The sequence below is a fragment of the Mya arenaria genome, chromosome 6 (genome assembly GCF_026914265.1).
Source record: "Mya arenaria isolate MELC-2E11 chromosome 6, ASM2691426v1".
NCBI classification, from domain to species: domain Eukaryota; kingdom Metazoa; phylum Mollusca; class Bivalvia; order Myida; family Myidae; genus Mya; species Mya arenaria.
Window position 1 is genome coordinate 35249774 of NC_069127.1, and position 25933 is coordinate 35275706.

Sequence of the window (25933 nt, forward strand, 5' to 3'; positions counted from 1 at the left end):
TTTTCCTGTTTACAAAGGGAGATTACTCTAACGGTTCAACGGAACATTTTCTTTACTTCAGTTTTTTTTTCTTTGGGGCAATACACAGGAAAGTTCAAAGCGTCTGCAAGATGTCTAAGGTGATTTTTGTTTTCTAAGAAATATATATATTTAATTATAATTATTAAGACAGTGTGTCACTGACTTGTAAGAACAAATCCCAATACTGCCACCATTACAGAAATGCATTGCTTAAATCATTTGTAAATTGAAGTGGCATGCATCACATTTTTTGTTTTAAATATCAAAAAAGTAGACAGTAATTACAAATTATTTGTTATTTATTAAACGATCATTCCACAAACATGTCTACTGAAGTCTTAACAATCACTCAAACAAAATGTAACATGTTGCGACATTGCAATCTTTGCAACTAAATATTTTACGGCACCTGAATTTTATCTCAAATGCTGTCATCATCTAAAATTTGTGAATCTGAAATATTGATGTACCGAAAAAAATTCTGGGTTCCGGCAACTTCAGATTAACAGTGTTTAAATGAATGATAAATTATAATTATTAATACAAAGAAGCAACTAAATCGGGACTGAAAGATAAATTTGAAATAGCGATATTTTTGACAAAGTGATCGGAATAGCAGTGTTTAAATGTACATGTATAGTAATTTAGACTATTAGTTATAATCCCTATTTCAAGTTTTTTTCAGTCTAGCCTGTAGTGTAGATATTTACAGAAAAATATATTGTTATGATCATAAGTTTGTTTATTTGACATGGTTTTAGAAAATTAGAACGTTTTTGAACAAGTGATACTGTAGGCAGAAAGTATGACAACTAAAAAAATAAATAACAGACATGGGTCCGTGAAAACATGAAGGAACTTATTGGTTGAGAATGACATAAGATTGAGTTCAATTAAAAATAAAATAACAAGTGTAATTAAAGTAACAAACCTTCCTTATGTTTTCAAATTTAGACTTCAATATTTCCATTCTTTAAATAGTTCTTATTTTGCAATCATTTCAATTAGTGAGCACATCCGTAGTAACCACAGGGGACAGAAGCAAACTATTTTTTATGTAAATTCCTATCCTATATATACTATAAACACGCAAAATCTAAATCTAGGTCCAAGTTTTATAAGAATATAATAAAAAAAAAATTATGCTTGAATGGCTTATGATGGCCATTTTCTTGAATAATTTACAACACAAAAAGTAAAATATTTGTTTTCACAACTTTTCAACCTATGTGTACGCACAGTGAACTTAACCAGACATAAACTTCTAGTGAAAGTGTAAAAAACAGTTTAAATCCCATAAAACGGTTTCCTTGTGGGATAATCCAAAATTCACCCCTGACATGCCATGATTATTTCACAGGATGGAAATTTTACTATATATATATATGTATATATATAGTAATACCAGGATTTCCCCCAGTGCCTTATCGGTAGTCAAAGCATTAAATGGTCAGACATGCCTAATCCAGGCATGCGACATGTCAAAAAAGATATGCAATAAACTGTAAAACTGGCTCGATAAATAACAAATAAATAACTCCTCGTGAGCCAGTACCAACAGTCAATCTCAGGACGCAGTGTTGGACCAGTACATGCTCCTCACGACCACCATGGTGCATGACGAGACCTTGAGGAGGCTGAAATTTCACAGGAATGGTTGAAGAGGTCATTTAGGTCCATTCAAAGTAGGATGGGAGGACCTGGCTGTCATAGCTTCGATCAGCTTTCTGATCCCAGCATCTACTGCAGACAGTGAATGTGAATTTTTTGCGTTGAAACAAGTGAAGACATGCCTGCGAGGTCGCCTAAGCAACGACTTCCTGAACACTCTCTTTATGATCTCCATGGAGGGTGCTCACATGGAGAAATATGACTATGAAATGGCCTTGAAGTGGTGGGCACAAGGTTAGAATCGGTGGCTTTCTGTTTAACCATGACGTGTGTAAACTGATTTATTGACTTTCTTGCAACTGTATATCATAATATGTCCATATTATGTAAGATCTTTTTATTATGAATCTATTATAAGGAGGCATTTAATTCTACTTTTCAGTAAAACTGCGATCGCTCGAGGATGCCTGGGCCCAAACTAAAACCTCTAGTGACCTGATGTTTCGAACAACCAAAGTTTCCATTTAGATGCATATTTGCTATTAATATGCAACGACCTGAAATGAAATGTAATGAAGCGCTCATAGCTAGACATGAATTGCAGCCACCAGAGAATATGAAGTGCTTTCTTATAATGTACCATTGTGTAAGATTAGTTCTTAAAGTGCTCATTTTAGCACTTATTTTCTCATCTTAACATTAGCTGTCCTAATGGCATTTAATATATACTATAAAATTGATTTTGGCTCAATTTATGAAGACAGAATAAAGCTGTTCTGAATCAATTTCACTTTTGACTTAATTTTCTGTGTAGAAACAAGCACTGGTATCCCTTTTCAGAGACCATAATGAAGTACTCCTGATGGTGATAGGACCCTCTGGGGTGATGGGCAAACATCTTATTCTAAACCACTAGACCATTCTTAGCTACACCCATAATAGCCATTGGCATACTGCTTGATTTGATATATTCAAAATTGCTAATATGAATTATAATTAATTTTATGCACTGACATTGTTGAAGGCTGGGCCAAGATGGATCAGTGGAATATTGTGTACTGTGATTTTTTTCAGGTAATGTAATGTGAATTGATATTAGACCAAACAAAAACAAATCAGTTAATATCCCAACAATTACTAGGTAGGGAAGGTAGGATTTTTGTTATTTTATTAAAAAAGATGGGCAATTTTTTTAGAACATTGTAGCTAGCAGAATAAGCCACCAGTGTTTTATAGTAAGTATAAATACTAGTGATGGGCAATCGGCTTGGATTTTCATAATCGATTAATCGGAGACCCTGATCGATCGATTATCCGATCGATCGATTATCCGATTAATCAGCTGTAATCGGACAGTATCACAAAAGCATCATTTTCTGATATATATACCAATAAGGACCTTAGTTTTCATGTGTATTTCATTTCTTATGCTTCAGTCAGAAAACAGGTATTATTTCTGGCATATTGAATAATGGGGGGGGGGGGGGCTTGGTTACAATTGACTGGTGAATTAATTAAACCGGTTTTGAAAATTAAATTGAAAAAAATGAGACATAACACAATGGTTTTGGATGGCATTAGCTATTAAAAATAACGAGTAATTGGAAATTTAATAAGCAAAACTTTCTCACGTATTTTCGCAGTTGGACGGCAAACATTTCCAATTCTTCAAACAGTTTTTACATTGATCTTGACGTTCATTTCAATATGTGAGCACAGCTGGGGTCGATCAAGCCTAGTTTCATAAGAATCTGGGCTTGAATGACCCTAACCATTTCGCTGGAATAATTTGCACTTGTCCAGCACCTGGACAACCGATATCCAGGATAATCAAATATTTTTAGATCGATGTCCCCTCTGGCCGTCCGCCATCATAAAGCTATTTAAACGCAAAGAAAAACTAAATGAAAGTTTAAACTCAAAGTATTGGTTACTTCCCTTAGCTCTAAGTTACTGCGCTATATAAAGTTGGAAATTTACTGGATTCAAGCAAACTTTTTATTTCGATTATTCGCTTATGGAACGATGAGGTCGCCAATCGCCAAATTACGAATGTCTGCCGATATAATCGATTATCGACGATCATCCGCCCATCACTAATAAATACACAAAACTCCTCTTTCTGAGGATGATTTTTCAAATTTGAGGGGGTATATGTGGCGGAATGAATCCAGTCACTATTCGAGAAAGGATGTGGGCCTTTAAGATTTATTCTTTATCTTATTTTTAAATCAGACACAGACAAATCACTAGGGCAGTGGCTTTTAGAAGGTAGGGTTGGGTTACTCTGAACAAACATTTCTTTGGTATGCCTTTGAAATAAAGACAACTAAGAAGAGTGAAACAGGGTAAAAAAAACAACTTCCAGGTGGACTATTCATCTTCTTGGCCAAATTTTATACAATGGATCGGTCTGACGTTGCTGTGGCTAAGAAATGATGATTCCAAGGTCATTGTTTTTAGGATTTCTTGAGAGTTTACTTTTCAGAATCAGATGTAAAGAAAATACAAACACTTTGTATTCAGAAAGATATTGTCATCTGTTTTTATCTCACTGCGGAAAATGGTTGAATATACGGGAAAGAACGGTCCCGTACATCTTGAATATACGGGTGTGTTCGGACCCGTATATCCACATGTACAGACCCCGTATATTAATACGTATACAGAACACCACGTGTACGGACTTCCGTATATCCATTCTCTTATCTTTGGATATACAGAGATATTTGTCAAACTTAAGAGAGTGTAACTTTAATGATAGGGCATCTTTATTGCAACTCCCTCATACCAATGAATGGGTCAGAGTCAACCGCTATCAATGAAAATCATGCAAACTTGAAATTAATAATTATTGTTCTTGATTTTAATAAGTATTCAGTCTAATTTCTTCAAAAACAGATGCCTCTTATTTTATATATGACATCAGAGCGGATTTTATCAGCATTCTTCAAGTCAGTTGTCACAATTGTTTAAATACAATAATTAGTGAGATAAGGAAGCTGGCTATTTATATATGTATTTATTTTTCATTATTTCTATTAATATTTTATTCGGTAATTAAATTTCCCGCAGTCTGTCGAATTAATTAATAAGATTTAGAATTTGTGTGTTTTAGTTAATGCATACTTTGATAAGATTTATCTTTTGCGTTTTATCTTTATTAAGAATTGTTGGGATAAGAGTGAGGTTTGTGCACATAAACTGGTTAAAACCCCCAGTAAATTTACATTTTACTGACCGTTCCAAGGCGGTACCTAACAATTCTTGATAAACATACCAATTATTTATATATATATATATATATATAGTATTTATGCACTGTGCTGTTTGTTGAGTTGTGTGCTGTTCTATGTTTCTTGTTTGTGAATTTGTGTTCTATGTCTTTGGCGTTGCCACTAAACCGGGTTAATGTTTAAACTTTTTGCTACTGAGCATGTTTCTGTAGCTTTTTGCATATATATTAGTTGTATTTCGTATAGTTTTATGACCCTCTGGCCATGTGGTTTTTCAAAGCAAATGATCATGTCACTAATTGACATAACGCGCGCTGTCAGTCAAACTAGCCGGCCAATACCCGACCGACCAATCAGCGTCCAAATAAGGCGTGGCTTATCAGTCGCCCTTTGTTATCCGCCATGTCCTCCGACAATCTGCAGTTCAGCAGTATAATACTTTTTTTTTTCTAAATATTTATTACAAATGAGTTCTTTATGATTGAGAGAAAGATTAAACAAATAACGAGAGCCAAAAACACTGACATTAACACAATTACATTGATTTTGACTTCCTCTGCATTTCTTTTACATACATAATAATAAATGAGTATTAAAACTGCACTCTCACAGATTGACCGTTTTGACTACTTTTTTGTCTTGGAATGAGCCAATTTTGAGTAATATTCTGGAATTCAATGATATAAAACTGCTGACAAATGATCAGATCACAATTGTTCATATTTAGGTTTGAAAATTGATGTTTTATGGCTAAAAGCGTTACAATAATACTAACGTTTTAAAAAAACTAAATATTTCGGCAGTTTTCAAAACAGTTGAGATCTGTTATACTGTGAGGTGTCTTAAATGACTGAAATGAAGGCATTGATGCCAAATTCATCAGATGAGACCAAACTTAAAAAAATGTTAAAATTGTCAATCTTTAAAGAGCATCTTTATTTCAACTCCCTCATACTCCCTCATACCAATGAGAGGATTAGGGTAAACTGCTTTTAATGAAAAGGAAGTTCATAGTAGGAACCAAACTATGAAGAAAGTAAGCTAACAATTAGAGACATTTTCAATAAAATTAAGATTAAAACAAATCTGGTTTCTTCAAAATTATAACTTAATGCAATTTTAATAAAATGCAATTAGAAAACTTGAAATTGATGAATATTTTTGTTGTGTTTAATAAGTAATCGGTCTCTTTTGACGCCTTATCTTAGATATGATCTTCTTTTATCAGCATTCATCAAAGCAGATGTCACAGATAATATAAAATCGTTTGAATACAATTTTAAATGAGATAAACCTGCTGGATATTTATTTACTTATTTTATTCATTTATTTATTTATTTATTTATTTATTTATTTATTTACCATTATTCAATTCATGCATAATATGATAATAATATTTTCCGCAGCTTGTCGATGAAATTAATTAATAATTTTAATAATTTGTGTTTCGTAGATTTATGACCCACTGGCCATGTGGTTATGAAAACAAATGATCTCCGCGCGACATGCACTAATTGAAAAGGCCATAAAAGTACCCGAGAAAAAGACAGTGATGACACTAAAATCTTAATTATATTAGGTGCCACCTTTAAATATAAAAACAACATATATTAGTTATGCACCCAATTTCTTCGGTCACCCATAAATTGAAACAGTCGTCTGTGGACTTATCTGAAAAATGTATTAGTTAATTCCTACGATTTACTAGAAGTGATATAGCCTTATGTGTTTATATATACGAGGGAACCGATGTTTCAAACATACCAATTTTCAATTCTCCAGTTATGAAATATATTTCAATGTATTTTAAGTTTGAAGTCGTCTGTTTACTAAGACACCGATTATGTGTTGCGTTGTGGAAATCGCTTATATGTTCAAAGGCTGTCATATACTATATGTATACTAAATATAAATTTTAAAAGAAATATCAATAATAAATAGAAATTTTATTTTTACAAAATGGCCATATTGCAAAGCAAAGTGACAAGTAGGAATTATTGTCATAGATTCCCATGTTGGATCGACATGGTAGTGTTAATTCATAATCTTATTACTCATTTACATTTCTCACAATTAACTTCTCGTCATTAGCTTCTCATAATTATCATCTCAAATGCCCATATCAACTAATATCGGTCATGCGTTAACAGTAATAAACGGTGTTTCACACCTTATCAAATTGAGTTTCAACTGTAATTTTTACAACTTGCGAAAATTTTAACACCTAGCAAATGTTTGTTTATTTTGGAACACGCGTTCGGGAAAAAGTGTAAAATTAAGACCTGGAGGGAGCCATAAGGTTATGTGCACGATTTGTATACTTGGGACCGAGGATATTGCTCCACTGCTCGACATAATTAGGTTTTGATGCAGCGTGGGTATATTCTATATTCGGGAATTGTTACTTTTCCGTACACTCACCGTGTACGGGAACTTGTATATTTCCGTACATCCATAATATACGGGAATTGTACACGCCTGTATATTCATCATGTACGGGAATTGTTACTATTCCGTACACTCACCGTGTACGGGAACTTGTATATTTCCGTACATCCATAATATACGGGAATTGTACACGCCCATATATTCATCGTGTACGGGAATTGTTACTATTCCGTACACTCACCGTGTACGGGAACTTGTATATTTCCGTCCATCCATAATATACGGGAATTGTACACGCCCGTATATTCATCGTGTACGGGAATTGTTACTATTCCGTACACTCACCGTGTACGGGAACTTGTATATTTCTGTACATCCATAATATACGGGAATTGTACACGCCCGTATATTCATCGTGTACGGGAATTGTTACTATTCCGTACACTCACCGAGTACAGGAACTTGTATATTTCCGGACATCCATAATAAACGGGAATTGTACACGCCCGTATATTCATCGTGTACAGGAATTGTTACTATTCCGTACACTCACCGTGTACGGGAACTTGTATATTTCCGTACATCCATAATATACGGGAATTGTACACGCCCGTATATTCATCGTGTACGGGAATTGTTACTATTCCGTACACTCACCGTGTATGGGAACTTGTATATTTCCGTACATCCATAATATACGGGAATTGTACACGCCCGTATATTCATCGTGTACGGGAATTGTTACTATTCCGTACACTCACCGTGTACGGGAACTTGTATATTTCCGTACATCCATAATATACGGGAATTGTACATGCCCGTATATTCATCGTGTACGGGAATGGTATAATCCCGTATTTTTAAAGTGTATGGAGACCGTACATGCCTGTACACTCAAGGTATACGGAGATGTACGGTACCGTACATCCATCAAAATAGTAAAAGTACCTGTCGTTAGTCAAATCACTCAGGATTGTCGTATTTAATTATTTTTTAGTATTCAGACCTCTTTCTAAAGTAACAGGGAAAAATGTATACACGTCAATGGTATAAATGTTGTTCGTATAATATATGCTGTCAAATGATAACAAATTTCCAAACTTTTTTGCAACATGGGTGTACGGGAAAAAGTACATTTCCGTATATCAATAGTGTACCGGAATTGTTACTTTTCCGTACACTCACCGTGTACGGGAACTTGTATATTTCTGTACATCCATAATATACGGGAATTGTACACGCCCGTATATTCATCGTGTACGGGAATTGTTACTATTCCGTACACTCACCGAGTACAGGAACTTGTATATTTCCGGACATCCATAATAAACGGGAATTGTACACGCCCGTATATTCATCGTGTACGGGAATTGTTACTATTCCGTACACTCACCGTGTACGGGAACTTGTATATTTCCGTACATCCATAATATACGGGAATTGTACACGCCCATATATTCATCATGTACGGGAATTGTTACTATTCCGTACACTCACCGTGTATGGGAACTTGTATATTTCCGTACATCCATAATATACGGGAATTGTACACGCCCGTATATTCATCGTGTACGGGAATTGTTACTATTCCGTACACTCACCGTGTACGGGAACTTGTATATTTCCGTACATCCATAATATACGGGAATTGTACATGCCCGTATATTCATCGTGTACGGGAATGGTATAATCCCGTATTTTTAAAGTGTATGGAGACCGTACATGCCCGTACACTCAAGGTATACGGAGATGTACGGTACCGTACATCCATCAAAATAGTAAAAGTACCTGTCGTTAGTCAAATCACTCAGGATTGTCGTATTTAATTATTTTTTAGTATTCAGACCTCTTTCTAAAGTAACAGGGAAAAATGTATACACGTCAATGGTATAAATGTTGTTCGTATAATATATGCTGTCAAATGATAACAAATTTCCAAACTTTTTTGCAACATGGGTGTACGGGAAAAAGTACATTTCCGTATATCAATAGTGTACTGGAATTGTTACTTTTCCGTACACTCACCGTGTACGGGAACTTGTATATTTCTGTACATCCATAATATACGGGAATTGTACACGCCCGTATATTCATCGTGTACGGGAATGGCATAATTTGATTACAGAATTCATGTTTTTATTATGACATTGATGTACGGGTTAGTACACGCCCATACATCAAATCCTGTATACTCAAGATATAGGAGTTTTGTGAATATACGGGTCCCAACACTCCGGTATATTCAACATCCCGTACACTTACCGTACACAATGGATATACAGGTTTCAGTACATTCCCGTATATTTACCCATTTTCAGCAGTGTCTGTACTACATTTTGTCTTAATTAATACTTGGCATTTAAGCACTGGAAAATATGCTAGGCTATAAGTGGGGGAAATTTAAGGTGACTAGATTTCAAGCTCAATTATTCAAAATAAATTTAAGGCAGAGTTTTGTTGTCCATTTTGAGAAAAAGACCCAGTAGACCATTGGGAAACTTTACGCCGTAAAATTAACAAATTTTGGGAGAATTTCTGGCCTTTATTTGTCAATTTTGCGATTAAGTTCCTGCTAAAATTGAGATTGTTCGAGTCCTGTAATAATTGACGATATTTGGAATATAAATCATCATCAAAATAATCACTTTGGCCAATATTTCTCTGTGAAATTAGTGTATTTAAGAATGAATGTCACCCAAAAGTGCTGATAAATGTATTTATAATTGTACAATATGAAGAAATGTTCCAAATGAGTTTTTCCTGTGCTTAGAAACTCTGCGCCAGTAATTAAGGAACACAGTGTTCATGGAAAAGTCAGGCTTTTCGTGACAATGATTTTATCTCATTTGGGATTTCTTTCTTGAAATTGGGGAAAAATCATACATATTTGTCATTTGGAATGGGTTATACATTTTGACCCGTGACATGGCCAGAAAAGGGACTGTAGCGGAATATTGACATACACTTGACCAGTCGCCAGTCGTCATTCAAATAATCAGTTCACTTATCATACAATTATAATTTCTAAATTGATATTTGCACATGCTTGCATTATCCAACTGATTTACTGGTAAACATGTCACAGTAATTGCTTTGGCCACTGGTCCATTAGAAACAAACATGACTGTAACATCAGCACAAACAGTAATTTCAAGTTAATGATTTTTAATAATTTTGGGAAGCAAAAGTGATGTCTAAAAATTGGACAGGAAATATGCTTTTTCAACTTGGAAGTAGCGGAATTTCAACCTCTGCAATAGAAGGTCAAAAAGCTTGGAGATACCAAAATATTTTGTCTTGTCAGGATATGATGCATTGATCATACAACTTAAGAAGATACAAATGGTATTGACCGAGTATTTTGCAGAATCTAAAATGATGCCTAAAACTTATTGATTGACTCTTTGTAATCATCAACAAAATAAGCAGCTTTTGCAAAAAAAGCACAGAAAGTAATTAAGTATTTTGGTGGAGAATCCAGGAGAAGTTTATGTCTTTGTCAGATAAGAGGTTTTCATTATAACTTATATGGGGTTATTATTGACGTCTGTTGTGAAGTCTGGTACCAATAAACTATTTTTTTATTATTTAATAATTATTCATTGAATATAAAAGAATTTCATTAATTTCTAGGCAATATATGGAGAAGAAAACAACAGAGAAACAAAGACATCCTTACTGATATTTATACCAAAAGTGGATTATTTCTTTCCAAAATTGTTAATAAATTACTTAATTTCATTAAAGAAAACCTTACAGTAATTGTTTCTCACCCATGCAACAAATAAAATCACCTGACAGGTTTACATATTTTATTGCTACAGAAAAAAATATTCCCAAAATAAACCCACTTTTTATCTTAAATTGAAATGCTAATGAAAACAATATATAAATTTAACTAATCTGAAATAAACTCTTTTCAACATGTTGATTAAAAAAAAATTGTGGCCTGTTGACAGTCATCGAAATTAGACTTTTGGATGAGCAAGCCCGAATTTTTATTGTATTGCTTGGCATAAAAGTTTTGAACAAGTCCTGCTATATAAAATTCAGAATTTGAGCAAGCCCGGAAGACATTTCACCAGTGCAGGGCTTGCGGGCTTGTGCTAATTTCGACACTGTGTTGACAGAATACAAACTAAAGTTTTTGCTATTTATATTAATGCATGAATGTTAGTCGTCCAAGCATATCCAAAGATGTTGCGTTCATTGTAAAATAGTCGCAATTGCTTAAAGACGTTCAATGAAGGAATGAAAGTTAAGTTGTAAATATATAATAAAGGACATGCAAAGGGATTGAGTCACAAGTGTTTCCAACATCAGTTACAGCCCCTTTCCCAAAATATCACTTGAAAAGCAAAATAATTACTATGGTTCCAAGTTCCTGACATTTTGCTTTGTTGCGCTCGCAATGTCTTAAACTAGTTTTAACCCCAAGTGAACTCTTGTCTGTTCAAAGGCAGTTATCCCTCTATTAATTTATATTAAAGAGACACTCTTATTCAAAATCAATAAATACATGTACCGTATTATATCATGTATAGGACGCTAGCATAGATAGGACGCAGGCCTAAAAATAGTTGAGAAAACGGGTAAAACCCCTTAATATATAAGATAGGACGCAGCGGAAAAATGTCAAAATCGGAGCCGAAAAATTGAGGTTGGTAATGTATTTATAACATGTAAAACAAACAAAAAATTGTATATATGGCATATTTCGATAACTGTCTTGTGTATTTCGATAATTATCGTCGTATTTCGGTAATTTAGCGTACACAACAATGATATATGTCTTGACATTTTGAGAACATTCACGCATATTATAAGACTTATACAAATGCCGTAATAGTCCGGACACGCATTCTGACTGACAGTCAACCGTTGCAATAGTCTCAACATGCCTTCTGAATGCCAGTCAACCGTTGCAATCATTGCAATCGCAACAGAACTGTATTGTCAAGACTGATGATTGTTTTGTTAAAGCTTGTTGCTGCGCGGATTAAACTTTAAAGCATGTCGGCATAATTAATGCTTGTGGGTAATTATCCTTGCCAACGGAAGGCACGTCGGGTAAAGTGCGAACAAACAACCATACGGTATTACCGTCGCAGTAGTTTGTTCTTTTGATGTTTTTCTAATGACAGACAGCGGGTGTTTTTCGCACATTTGAAAAGATTTGATAGTGACAATAATGCTACTTTGCGTTATGCACATTCCTTTATTAATTTTTTAAAACAGTAACATACAACAAAATGTTTTGTAAAATATGAAACATTAAAATCATGAACAACGATTAATTGATATTTACCTCCTTTCCCGATTTTCCGTTGTTATAACTCAATCCAGTTAAAGTGCTGACTCACATCGAGTTTTTGTGAGTAGCGTCCCTTTTGTAAAAAGATAAACACTCGTGTTTGTTTTTAATTTATTTCTCAATAAATCATTTTAAAGTAAACATTCAATATATTTCTGCGTGTGTTAACTTGCGTGATTTTACCTATGTCAGTTGTTCTCTTCGGTCAGACGCAGTACAGATACTTACTATTACCACGTTCTTCACCGGTCCGATATTTTCGACCTGAAAGGGACTTGGAAAAAACTTAGATGAAATTCTAATAGCATAGAAAGGACGCAGGCAATTTTTAAGACGAGAATTGGGGGTAAAAAAGTGCGTCCTATGCATGATATAATACGGTATAACAAACATAAATTTTGTGTGATAAACCTTTAACTCCTTACTTAAAATAATGCATTTATGGAAAATATTAATTAATGATAACATGATTGTAACTGTGTATGTAATAGCTGAAAATGCAAAAATATTAAATGATTGGCGAGGGCTAAAAGATTTACTGTGTTCAACTATGTTTTCTGCACCTTTCTTTCAAATTTAACTCGGTATCCTTCATAAGAACCATTGTTTTCAACATTTATTTATCCTTTTTGGTATAATAAAACAATTGTATAAATTATGAGAAATCTTATTTGAGAGCAAAACTGCATCTTTAAAAGATCTTCTTATGCTTATTGTTAGTTTAGTTCCAATGCTTGAAAAGCCTTATGCCTAAGCCTCAACAGTTAATACCAGTCTCTTTGTTGTTTTGTGACATTTATGGGACAATTGTTCAAATTTTTATTACCGTAAAAGTTAAAAATTGTGTTTACCACATCATTTGAACTTCTAGATAAGTAACGTTTCAAGTAACAATGACAACGTTAACAATATTGTTAACTTTAAAAGTTCTGAACAATTGGCTCACTTTTCTTTGCATAATAATATACCACGCTCATCCAGGGAGATGAAATTATTACCAGTAAACACCAGTTAAGCACCATCTTCAATTTTCTCAAAACGGTTGTTCCTCAAATAGTCTTAAATAGATCGTAGTAATGGAACACAGGCCCTTGTAAAATTGACATATTAATAATTGATATTAATGGTACCAACAGATGTTTTATATTGAAATTGGTGCATTTTAAACAATATTTTTGCCGGATAAGACCGGTATCTGTAGCTTTGTTTCGCTTTAATGGATGTACAATGTGGTACTCACTCATAGCACATTTATTTAAAATGTTGTCATTTCCTAAGCAAAATTATTTCCTGCAAAGTGACAAATAGCCGCGTTGGTTGACATTGTTAATACATCTATAACATTGGTTGTTTTGTATTTGCGTGCAATGATTCAATCAAATAGACATCCAGGAAGTTTCATGGGGTGTGCTTTATCTTTAGGAAATTGCTTATATTGATTTAATATCGCTTGGGAACGTTTTTCTTTGAAGGGATGCTTTTATATTAGCTTATCTGTTTGAAAAATATAGGTTGAGGTTACATCGCCATCGTTGGGTGTTGTTGTCCACAGAAGATCATAATTATACTGCTAGTATTTGTTATTTTCTTCATCAGTTGGGAAATGGGGCCGAGACATACAGGTTGAGGTTACATTGCCATTGTTTGGTGTTGTTGTCCCGAGCAGATCATTATACTGCTAGTTTTTGTTATTTTCTTCATCAGTTGGGGAATGGGGCCAAGGCATATAGGTTGAGGTAACATTGCCATTGTTTGGTGTCGTTGTCCCGAGCAGATCATTATACTGCTAGTTTTTGTTATTGTCTTCATCATTTGGGAAATGGGGCCAAGGCATATAGGTTGAGGTTACATTGCCATCGTTTGGTGTCGTTGTCCCCAACAGATCATTATACTGCTAGTTTTTGTTATTTTCTTCATCATTTTGGGAATGGGATCAAGAAATATAATTTGAGGTTACATTGCCATCATTTGGTGTTGTTGTCCCGAGCAGATCATTATACTGCTAGTTTTTGTTATTTTATTCATCATTCGGGGAATGGGGCCAAGGCCTTACTGACTGGTTAAAGATGCCTCATTTATGGTAAAGCTATGACAACTTCTTCTTTTTTTGTGATCATACTTTTGCGCAAATGTCTGAGAACCAGTGACATAAGACTTCTGACAAAGAATCAGATCACAGTTTTTCATATTTACTTTCGGAAATAGATGTTTTTTGCAAAGCTTTCAGCCAAAAAACTTCAATTTTCAAACGTAACTTTCAAAAACTGTGATCTGTTATTTTGTCAACATTCTTATATCGCAGGTTTTCAGATATTTACGCAAAGATTCACAGGTTCATTCCAAGACAAAAAATAAAAAAAAGTTGTCAAAACAGTAAAACTGTGAAAATGCAGCTGGAAATTTAACCCATTTCTCCTTAGACATAAACAAGAATGGTTTAAAGGGACTATATGGTCATGTTTTGGCACCAAAAAAAATGAACAAGAATGTTTTAAAGGGACTCAGTCATGTTTTGGCACCAAAAAAAATGAACAAGAATGTTTTAAAGGGACTCAGTCATGTTTTGGCACCAAAAAAATGAACAAGAATGTTTTAAAGGGACTCAGTCATGTTTTGGCACCAAAAAAATGAACAAGAATGTTTTAAAGGGACTCAGTCATGTTTTGGCACCAAAAGAATTGAACAAGAATGTTTGAAAGGGACTTGATCATCATAAAATTTTGGCACCAAAAATAATTATCCTGTTATGCAGCTGAAAATTCTATTAAAATTATGTTACTCCTTTATTGTAAAATTGCAGAATTAAATACAATTTAATGCGTTAAAGGGACTGTACACCAGATTGGCACCAAAAAAAGTTTTTTTCTGTAACGAATCTGAGGACAATTATCTAATAGAATGTGTTACGCTTTGATATCATAATTGTAAAAAAAAGTACCAAAATTAAAAAAAAAATTGTGTCGGAGACCAGGTTCGAACCCGTGTCGCCAAAATTGCAGTCCAGCATTGTATCCACTGAGCTACAACGGCTTACTCTAGTTGGGTGACATAATTAAGCTATACACCTACCTCGGTAATATCACGTGATAACACTGACTAGCCACTGCGGGACCACCTGAAAGGTAAAAACACGGCCCATTTCCCCCACTATCCCCGGTATACCCTCAGGGCTGGGGGGGGGGGCGTGGTTTCAGTTGGCTCGTGCATAACACCCCTAATGATTTTCCACACTTTATTTCGTAATATTTTTTTAAATGAAAAGTGCATTTTACAAACCCTTTAAAAAGTACAGAGAAAATTATGTACATTTTATTAAAGTTTGTAATTTGGAAATTGGACAATGTGTGTATGTGCAAATCTTTATTGCCAAGTTTGACTATCATCCATGTTGCCCAATCACTTCAGAGTTATGGCCCTTGAATTGCTTAAATTTCATAAACGTTTTTAAACAATCAAAATTTTGACATGGGTATCTTGTTTGACACTTTCCCACTCTTGTTAAACTTCTCTTAAATCGCTTTCTGAAAATAAGCTAATGGCTATATTATTTACCTTTCTATTCATCTAAATATAAAATGTTATTGCTGCAAAGTGTTACATGTTTGTTTTTTTCTGCTTCAAAAGAAGCACTATTGACATATAGTAAAGTAATTGTAAAGGTGCATTTGGGATTTTATTGACTCCAGCGCTTTAAAGGGGAAATGTTTTCCCTGTGACAGGAAGGCCGATTTCTGGAAATATTGATGTGTTTAGCGTATGGATAGGAATAATTACGTCACTGTAACTATGGTGATGAGATGGGGGTTATTTTTGTCCATCTCCCACACAACAATGTCAACACACCGGGACTAATTTGCTTATGACGGCTACCTTTGGGAATTGGGGAATAATTACCCATTTTATCCTTTTCTGCAGGCGATGTTAACATTTTATCAAGATATATTTAATATACATTGTTTGATTTGGGAGAAAAAAAGATATATATAGAAGAATTCAATTTGTTTGTCTGTTTTTCAAAGATTTTTTTACAGATAATTCTCATATCTTAATCGCTGAGGGAAATTCGAAATATTGCCCGTTTGATAGTTTATTGCATTTGACATCAACATTTTTATTAAGGTTAATACATTGATTTTTTTATGGAAATAATCATAATCACCTCAGAAAATGATTTGCCTTTTGGGTTATAAACCATTTGAAAACAGCAAATAGCACAAACTCACAAGTCCTCAGAGCACCTGATTTCTGGATTTTGAATATCAGGGCTTGTTAAAATTTGTGTCAAGCAGTTTTATAAGTATTCACTCTAGATTAGTTATATAATGCATTCGCTCTAGTTCATTCACATTTGGATGACTGTGACTGTCTTTTTTGTCATATAATATTATGTAACTTAAAGACCAATATGATGTAATTGTTAAATTTTCATCCAGATTCTTTTTAAATGGGGGTGGGGGTGGGGGAGTCATTTTACTTTTCTTTTTTCTTGGATGACTGTTTCACCGCTGAATATATCTGTTGAATTAGGGACAATTTACATATGTTTCTAGACGAACCATAAAAGCGATTGTAAAAATTCCCCTTTTTTACATGTATGATTGTTATTGTACATCAACATCAACCTATATATAGGAAAATGAACGCATTTAACGGAAAGAACTGGACTAATACACAGACCCTTATTCAACATTTTTATTAGCTCCACTGGCCGAAGGCCATGGAGCTTATGTCGTCACAGATTGTCCGTCGTGAGTGCGTGCGTGCGTGCGTGCGTGCGTGCGTGCGTAAACTTTTACTTTAAACGACATCTCCTCTGAAACTGATAAGCGGATTTTGACAAAACTTCACAGGAATGTTCCTTTGGTGGTCCTTTACCAAAATTGCTCAAATGGTTCCGGTCCATTGCACAATATGGCCGCCAGAGCTAAAAATAGCAAAATCTTTAAACGACATCTTCTCTGAAACGGTTCGGCAGATTTTGATAAAACTTGACAGTAATGTTCCTTGGGTGGTCCTTTATTAAAATTGCTCAAATGGTTCTGGTCCATTGCACAATATGGCCGCCACAGCTAAAAATAGCAAAATCTTTAAACGACATCTCCTCTGAAACGGATAGGCAGATTTTGATGAAACTTGACAGAATTGTTCCTTGGGTGGTCCTTAACCAAAATTGCTCAAATGGTTCCGGTCCGCTGCACAACATGGCTGCCAGGGCAAAAAAATAGAAAAACCTTTAAAGAACATCTTCTCAGAAACCGATGATCAGATTTTGATGAAACTTAACAGAAATGTTCCTTGGATGGTCCTTTACCAAAATTGCTCAAATGGTTCCGGTCCATTGCACAATATGGCTGCCAGAGCTAAAAATAGCAAAATCTTTAAACGACATCTCCTCTGAAACGGTTCGGCAGATTTTGATGAAACTTGACAGTAATGTTCCTTGGGTGGTCCTTTATTAAAATTGCTCAAATGGTTCTGGTCCATTGCACAATATGGCCGCCACAGCTAAAAATAGCAAAATCTTTAAACGACATCTCCTCTGAAACGGATAGGCAGATTTTGATGAAACTTGACAGAATTGTTCCTTGGGTGGTCCTTAACCAAAATTGCTCAAATGGTTCCGGTCCGCTGCACAACATGGCTGCCAGGGCAAAAAAATAGAAAAACCTTTAAAGAACATCTTCTCAGAAACCGATGATCAGATTTTGATGAAACTTAACAGAAATGTTCCTTGGATGGTCATTAACCAAAATTTGTTAAATGGTTCCAGTCCACTGCACACCATGGCTGCCAGAGCTAAAAAATAAAAAAAACTTTATACGACTTGTCGTCGAAACCGATGACCTTTTTTCGATAAAACTTGACAGAAATGTTTGTTTGGTGCTCCTTTACTCAAATTGCCCAAATCATTTCGGTCCACTGCACAACATGGCAGCCAGAGCTATTAAAGTAAAAAAATTTTTTAAATAACTTCTCCTCAAAAATTGATGATTGTATTTGTATGAAACTTGACGAAAATGTTCGTTAGGTGGTCTTTGCTTGAACCTTTTGGCCAGTGGAGCACAGGCACTGATGTGCCTCTTGTTAATGAAATTTAAGGGTTAGCGGAAAAAAGAGGGGAGGGAAGGGGGGGGGGGCGGAGATGTAAAATCTAGCAATGAATTTATTGTCACCTATTATGGATCCTGTTTTTTTAAAGGTCATTTTTGTTTGACAAAATTCAGTGATTTTGGTTGGATAATGTTCAATTGAAACTAAAATGATTAGGTGTGACGTCACTGCCCAATATTTGAAATAGTGAAGTACACCAATAATCAAAATAGAGTGCACAAAATATTTGCTCTGAAGCGATGAACCATAAAAACTTGGTGATCATGCTAACAAATGCTGATATTTATGCACCCCTTAGAAGAAGAGGGGTTTATTACTTTCCACATGTCGGTCGACAATTCCTTGACAGATGATCATCAAACTTGACATGAAGATAGGGCCTGACCAGAAGATGAACCCTATTTATTTAGGGGTCATCGGGCCAAAGGTCAAGGTCACAGTGACCTTGAATGGTAAAAGGATTTTAAAGCTTGTCCAAGTGATAAATCAACAATGCCTAGACCATGGAGGCTAGGCCTGACAACTAGATGACCCCTATTGATTTTAGGGGTCATTGGGTCAAAGGTCAAGGTCAAAGTGACCTTGAATGATAAAAGGTTGTCCGATTGGTAATTTGACAATGCCTGCACCCATGGCTCTCAATCTTGACTTAGAGGCTGGGTCTGATCAGTAGATGACAGCTATTGATTTTGGGGTTTATCGGGTCAAAGGTCAAGGTCACATTGACCTTGAATGATAAAAATTGTTCGAGTGGTAACTCGACAATCCCTTCATCCATGACCCTCAAACTTGACTTGGAGGTTTGGCCTGACCAGTAGATGACCCCTGTTGATTTTGGGTTTCATTGGGTCAAAGGTCAAGGTCACAGTGACACGAAAAAGTTAGCAAAGCTTCTCCCAGTGATATCTCAACAAAGCCTGGACCTATGATCATCAGACTTGACTAGGGGGTTGGGCCTGACCTGTAGATGACCCCTTTTAATAAAGGGGTCATCGGGTCAAGGTCACAGTGACCTTGAACGCAAACAGCTTGTCTGTGTGATAACTTGTCACTGCTTGCTTGCACCCATGGCCCTAAAACTTGATTTGGAGGTCCATGCATATTTCATTCAATTGTCCATATAATCCTGACAACATGGCACTCGGGGGGGGGGGGGGGGGGGCTTGCTTTGCCTTTTTGGTAATATATGAGTTTATTTTTGTCATATAATGTACCAAGGGTGTAGCTAGCCCTCTATTCATGCTCAGAAAATTTTGAATACCATGCACAGTCTGGTGCAGCTGGGCGTTCTGAGGTGCTTTATTTAGTATTTTTTTACACATACTGCACTTCTGGCTGATTTTTTGTCAGAATCATGTGGATTCAGCCACATAAAGGCAGCTACCCGCCTGTGTACTAATGTCATCTTAGCTACATGGTGATTATCATATATTTAATAGCAATGTATATTTTTTTCAGAATGCGAACGACCAAAGGAGGATATGGGGATTTCTTACTTATTAAGTATGTGATGATATGACTTGGCCGCATTAGAATCCCTCCAATGCTGTGAAAAGGTAAGTAAATATATATTGCACTAAATTGTTAATAATGATTATCATAACAAGAAAGCAAATCTGCTATCTCTGTTGGGCAGTGAAAAAACATGTTTGTTTTGTTTTTTAATGCCCTGGAATAAAAGACTATGTAGGTCAGGATGTTTTATTTTTTTATAGGTAAAATTGTGTATGAATATTATTGTAACACTTGAAATCAGTGTCATATCATCTGGAATAATGTTTAATAATTAGAGAGCTCTAAAAACAACAGATTTGGACATGAACCCAAACCAAGAAACTACTTAAAAGAAAAGAAGAAAAAATGTAAAATCTTGCAGAAAAAAATGAGGGTATAAATCCGTAGTCAAACAAAAAAATGCTATGTATTTAGTATGTTGCGATCATGTTATTGAGATTTACTAATTAATCCATTGGAAAATGCAGCCATGTGCTTATATTTATTTACAAAATATAATGATGCTATTGTTGGTCAACTGATTTACCAGTTAATCCATTTGGATAATGCAGCCATATTCTTATATTTTATAATTAACAAAATATAATCCTTTTATTGGTCATCTTATTGTTTGATTGACAACTGGCGACTGGTCAATAAGCATGGCACTGGTAGATGTCATTTAAAGCTGCACTCTCACAGATTGAACGTTTTGACAACTTTTTTATTATTTTTCTTGGAATGAGCCAATTTTTGCCGAAAATGCATGGAAACCAGTTATGAAAGACTGCTGACAAAAAATAAGATTGCAGATTTTTACATTTAAGTTCAAAAGTTGATGTTTTATGCATTTTTCTTAAACCTTTACTAACAGTTTAAGCCATTAAACATTAATTTTTTAACAGAAATATGAAAATTTGCAATCAGATCTTTTGTCAGCCATCTTTTATCATTGGTTTGCAAAAAATTGTTCTTTCCAAGCCAAACAATAAAAAAGTTGTAAAAACTGTATAACAGTGAGAGTGCAGCTTTATAACCATTCAGTTGACAAATAAAGAGATTATTATGTGTTGATAGATAATTAGCCTATGATAATAGATTAACTATCCAATTCTATTGAATACTAGAAAACCTCTAAAAACAACAACCTCTGACAACTGTCACAATAAGTATCATGTTAATTGTTATTTTAAAACACTGCTGTTAGGCATACGTATATCACAGTTTATTAGCAGCGACATTTCAGCGGGGTTCCTATTGCGCAAAACGGCCCAGTATTGACCAAAAAGAGAAAAGCGCTCATGTGGCTGTTTTTCCCAATAAGTACTGCATAAGATAGCCTGAATTGTTCTCCATCAATATGACGTTACCCAGAATCCTCCACTGCTGCCGTATTGATTATCTTCTCGCAATCGGTTGGAAATAGAAAAGTGGGGAACTTAACCACAAAATGTTTGAATTGCTCTACAAGATGTGACCGCATTTGGAAAATATTTCGGAGAATTATTTTGTTGTTGCTTGTCCCAGATTTCTAAACTCAGGATATTTTACCGGATTTTACTTAATTAAGGTGAGTTTTCAGTTTGTTAACTCCAATATTGTCAGGGTTATTATTTTCTTATACTGCTTAGTGAAGACATTTTGAATTCTAATGTTATTATGGTCAGAACATAAGTTCTTTGGAAAAATCACATTACTGGCTTTTGAATGCCTAGAATTTGGATAAATGAATGTTATTATATTAAATGAAGTAAAATATAGTGAATATTTGTATACAAAGCCTGACTTGGCTTGATATAACATTTTCAAGCCTCTGAGGTACATTTTGAGGCATTTTTCTTCATTTTCCTCGTTATATAATGTTTATGAAATTATGTGCTGTACAATTTAGGGTTCTCAATAAGAACAAGCTGGCGTCCAAAATGGATGGGCTCAAATTAGTTTTTAGCGTGAATTTATATATTTTTTGAAAACAGTATCAAAACATTAGGGAACTGGCTGGTAACATTTCGTTTTGGAATGTTCAAGCCCAAAGTTATTGAGAACCCTGCAATTTATTATTGAAAGTCAAAACATACATATTTCATGAGTTAATTATGTCTCCTTTTTAAGTACACAGTTATTCCCCACAGAATAGAATCAAACTTAATGCATTTGTTCTAGTTCTTTTTCCATATCCTTTTAAGCCTTTCAGAAAGATCTTGAAATTCATATTTTAAAAATGCAATCAGATCTTACCATTTTACCCATACCCATTAGTTTTTCTATTCTAGCATTTATATAATTTTCATTAGAACTATCGCTTTTCATCTAGGTGTCCATTGGTCAATCTTGGTTTGGGTGCAGACAGGTTAGATTATACTAATTTATTGATTTGATTGTAAGTACAACTGAAAGTTGATATGAAAATGGCTGGAGTCTGTTTCCTTGGTAGACACTGGTCCAGTAGTGTGTTCTTTTTGAGGGGCCTTGAGACAGTACTGCTGTGGGGCTCAGATCAGCTACCTCTAGGCTGCATACAGGATAATCAAAGCAATGCTACTCTACAAAGAAAGACCATCTTCAGCATTTGTAACATGATTGAGCGAACATGGTGTTGAAATAAAGGGGAAAAAAGACCAATTACTTGTTTTTACAATCTGTATAATAATATAATAACTAAACTTATAATCTACTCTGTATCTTTCGTTAAATTAAAAGTTTTCATTCTGACTTGCATTATTTTTCAAAAGTTATTTCTTTGATAAAAAAAGTTTTAGTGTACCTCTCTTTGGAAACGTTATATGTATCAAATAGCATCAAAACAATATGCAAAAACAGATATTATTATTATTATTAATATAGAATTGTTATGACTTGACAGTAATGATGTCCATTGACTAGCAAACACAGCTGGTGCTTTCTGTCATGTAATATTATACAAAGTCATTTATTATCTCCAGCAGTGACTGTCATGGTATTGCTACTTTACAGAGTTATAATTAGCTTGGTTCAATGTTCTTAGCCTCGTTTAAAAAAAATAGAAAAATTGTAAGGCTTAAAGCTGCACTGTCACAGATTGGCCATTTTGACAGCTTATTTATATTTTGTCAGGGAAATTGAGCCAATTTTTGCGTAATTGTCTGGAAACTAGTGATATATTTTAGACTGCTGACAAAATATCAGCTCACAATTTACATAAAAATTATATACATTATGCTTGAAAATTAATATTTTTTGGCTAAAAGCATTATGAACACTAAGAAAAATGACTTTTTCGGCATAAACATCAATTTTCATAAATATGAAAGCCTGCGATCTGATCTTTTGTTAGCAGTGTCTTTTATCGCTGGTTTCCAGACATTTACGAAAAAATTGGCTGATTCCAAAACAAAAAATGTCAAAATGGTCAATCTGTGAGAGTGCAGCTTTAAGGGCATTTATCGCATAGATTCTGCCTGTACTTTACAGATGTACCTCAGTACTCTTAGGCAGCGTAAGGTGTACGACTAAGATATCTCATTGAAACGGCCATGAGAAGCATTATGTAATAATGACGTATATATTTCATACCAGGTAGTTTGGTCTAAAAATAAAATAGTTGTTTGGTTTAAGGGTTACATCCTTTTAAAAAAAAGGAAGGGTAGGTAGGGTTTTTTTTGTATTTTTTTTTATTAGGCTTTTTATAAGAATATCATTTACATCATTGGAGAATGGTGTTAAGTTATCTTCTGTATAAGCATTTAAGGTTTTAAGCTACATATTAAAAAGGATTTTTTATTTTTTTTATTTTTTATCAGACTGACTATAAAAAATGTAGGGTTGGCGCCTATTAAGTATGTGGGGGTAGGTAACCGGAACCAAATATATTTTTTTTAAGCCTTGTCTGTTTTGCTATTTGGCATGATACATGTTATGTCGAAGCAATTAATGCTCTTTGTATACCAACTGTTACCTGAATCTGTCTGTCTCTTGGCCATGCATTTTGTAACAGTAGCTGCACTTGCATTCCATTAGTTTAATATTATATACGCTTGCTTGAGGGCGAGTCAGTATTAATTTCAATCATGTGGGAAGTGGGCGAAGTAATTAGATTGTATTAAGTGTTGGGAATCTGTTTCCAGTTTGTCTATCGATAATCAGTTCCACTCAAGTTACCGATTATCGATAGTACAACCAGTTTTTGAGCTCAAAAGGAGAAAAATTGGTGGTAGTAATAACCGATCGCAAATAACAAGAAAAAAGAAGAAAAATAACACGCCGGTTGAACCAATGATCGATTATGACCAAATACAAACGATTTTTGCCAATTTTAGGCTCAACCAATCAATTTTCGATTTTAATCGATCATCAGAACATCACTACTGTTTTGAACAATGTTTTCAAGAACATTGGTTTAAAAACTTATTTATGTATTAGTGAATAGCGTTGTCATTTATCCACACGCTATTTATTGCATGGTTAAGCTCCACCTACTTGGCATCCAGGTTGATATGGAAATTAATGTATAGAGGAAAACAAAGAAACGTGGTACTAATAATGCTGAAGTGTTCGTGTTTGATTGCAATGACTCTGGTAAGGGTAAAGTAACATCATTTGTATGACATAACTCTAAACCTAAGCTATATAATCATTCAGTAATCTGTTTCTGTGATGCAGATTATCATCCAGATTTATGCAGATATTTAAGGTGTAAGGTCAAGGTCAATTCAGAAACATTTGGAAGCTGAATCGAAACTTAAATTTCATGGATATTGCGGTTGATTGTGGAATTATGTGTTATATGCTAATTGAACTGAAGTCGTATAAAGTCGATTAATGTAATCCATCAAAGCTTTGCATGTTATTGCTCAATATAATGACAAACGAAACTAAAAAAGTCAGAGTTCTATTATTATTGGCCTAAAGAGAGATACAAAGACATTAAATTAAATGCAGTACTGAAGCTGGAACTATATTTATTGCTCATTTTCTATGGCTTACCATTTGGTGCCTAGAACTTGTGTTTTTTTCCAACATTTTGGGAATCGGCCAGAGCTTTGTGATTAAGAATAATGCGTCAATTTGACTTTAATTGGGAATCCAATGTTCTTAGGAATGACCAAGCATGGGTTTGAAAATACACAGGAAAGTTTCAAGAATGTGAAAAAGTTTGTGTCTTTAAGGCGTTTTACCTTTTAAAAAAAGCAATAAAATTTTATATATTTTTTCGAATCGTAAAATTGGGAATTTTATTTTCTCATTTGGAAAAAGAGTATGTTGTAGCATTGGGAATAAAGCCAAATTTCTTCCCCAAATTTGCTAGAAATACCCCACTGTAAGGTGACTTTTGACCCAGATGGTACATCATAATTATCTATGACTGGTACTTAAGCACACTCTTGATCATGCCCTCTTGAAAATATAGGAATTTTTCATATACATCTCTGCGATTCATGTCTCTACATCAAACAGAAGGAGAAAATCAATGATTGGCCAATCATTAGCAGGGTTCACGTGGTCCGTTGAGGGGAAATGTACATTACTTATTGAATTATTGGACTTTCCAAATATGGCTGAATTGATTCCTGGAGTAGTTGGGGTTGATAACTACTCCTTGATCATCTTGTGCTTGACTAAGTTACTATATAATTAATGTAGCTTTATTTGTTTCCAATACATACTGCATGGAAACCATTTTTTTTCATCATCTATTGATATTTTTCACTGATAATTGCACAAGAAAGTTCCATGATCATAATAATGGTATGCTTTATGAGGCCTCAGTGAAATTGCAGAG

General features: G+C 34.5%; 1 protein-coding gene across 3 annotated transcripts in view; it reads left to right on the forward strand.

The window, feature by feature from the left end:
• Positions 1-20215: 20215 nt before the first annotated feature.
• The window catches only part of LOC128237403 (synaptotagmin-1-like), a 58341-nt gene continuing 52623 nt past the window's right edge, over positions 20216-25933 (forward strand). The window contains exon 1 of one of the 3 annotated variants that reach the window (XM_052952921.1): positions 20216-20237. The gene's annotated coding sequence lies outside the window, so the exon portion shown is untranslated. Of the gene's footprint in view, positions 20238-21563; positions 21746-25933 lie in introns of those variants that run through there. The other 2 variants (XM_052952917.1, XM_052952916.1) reach the window with 2 other exon arrangements.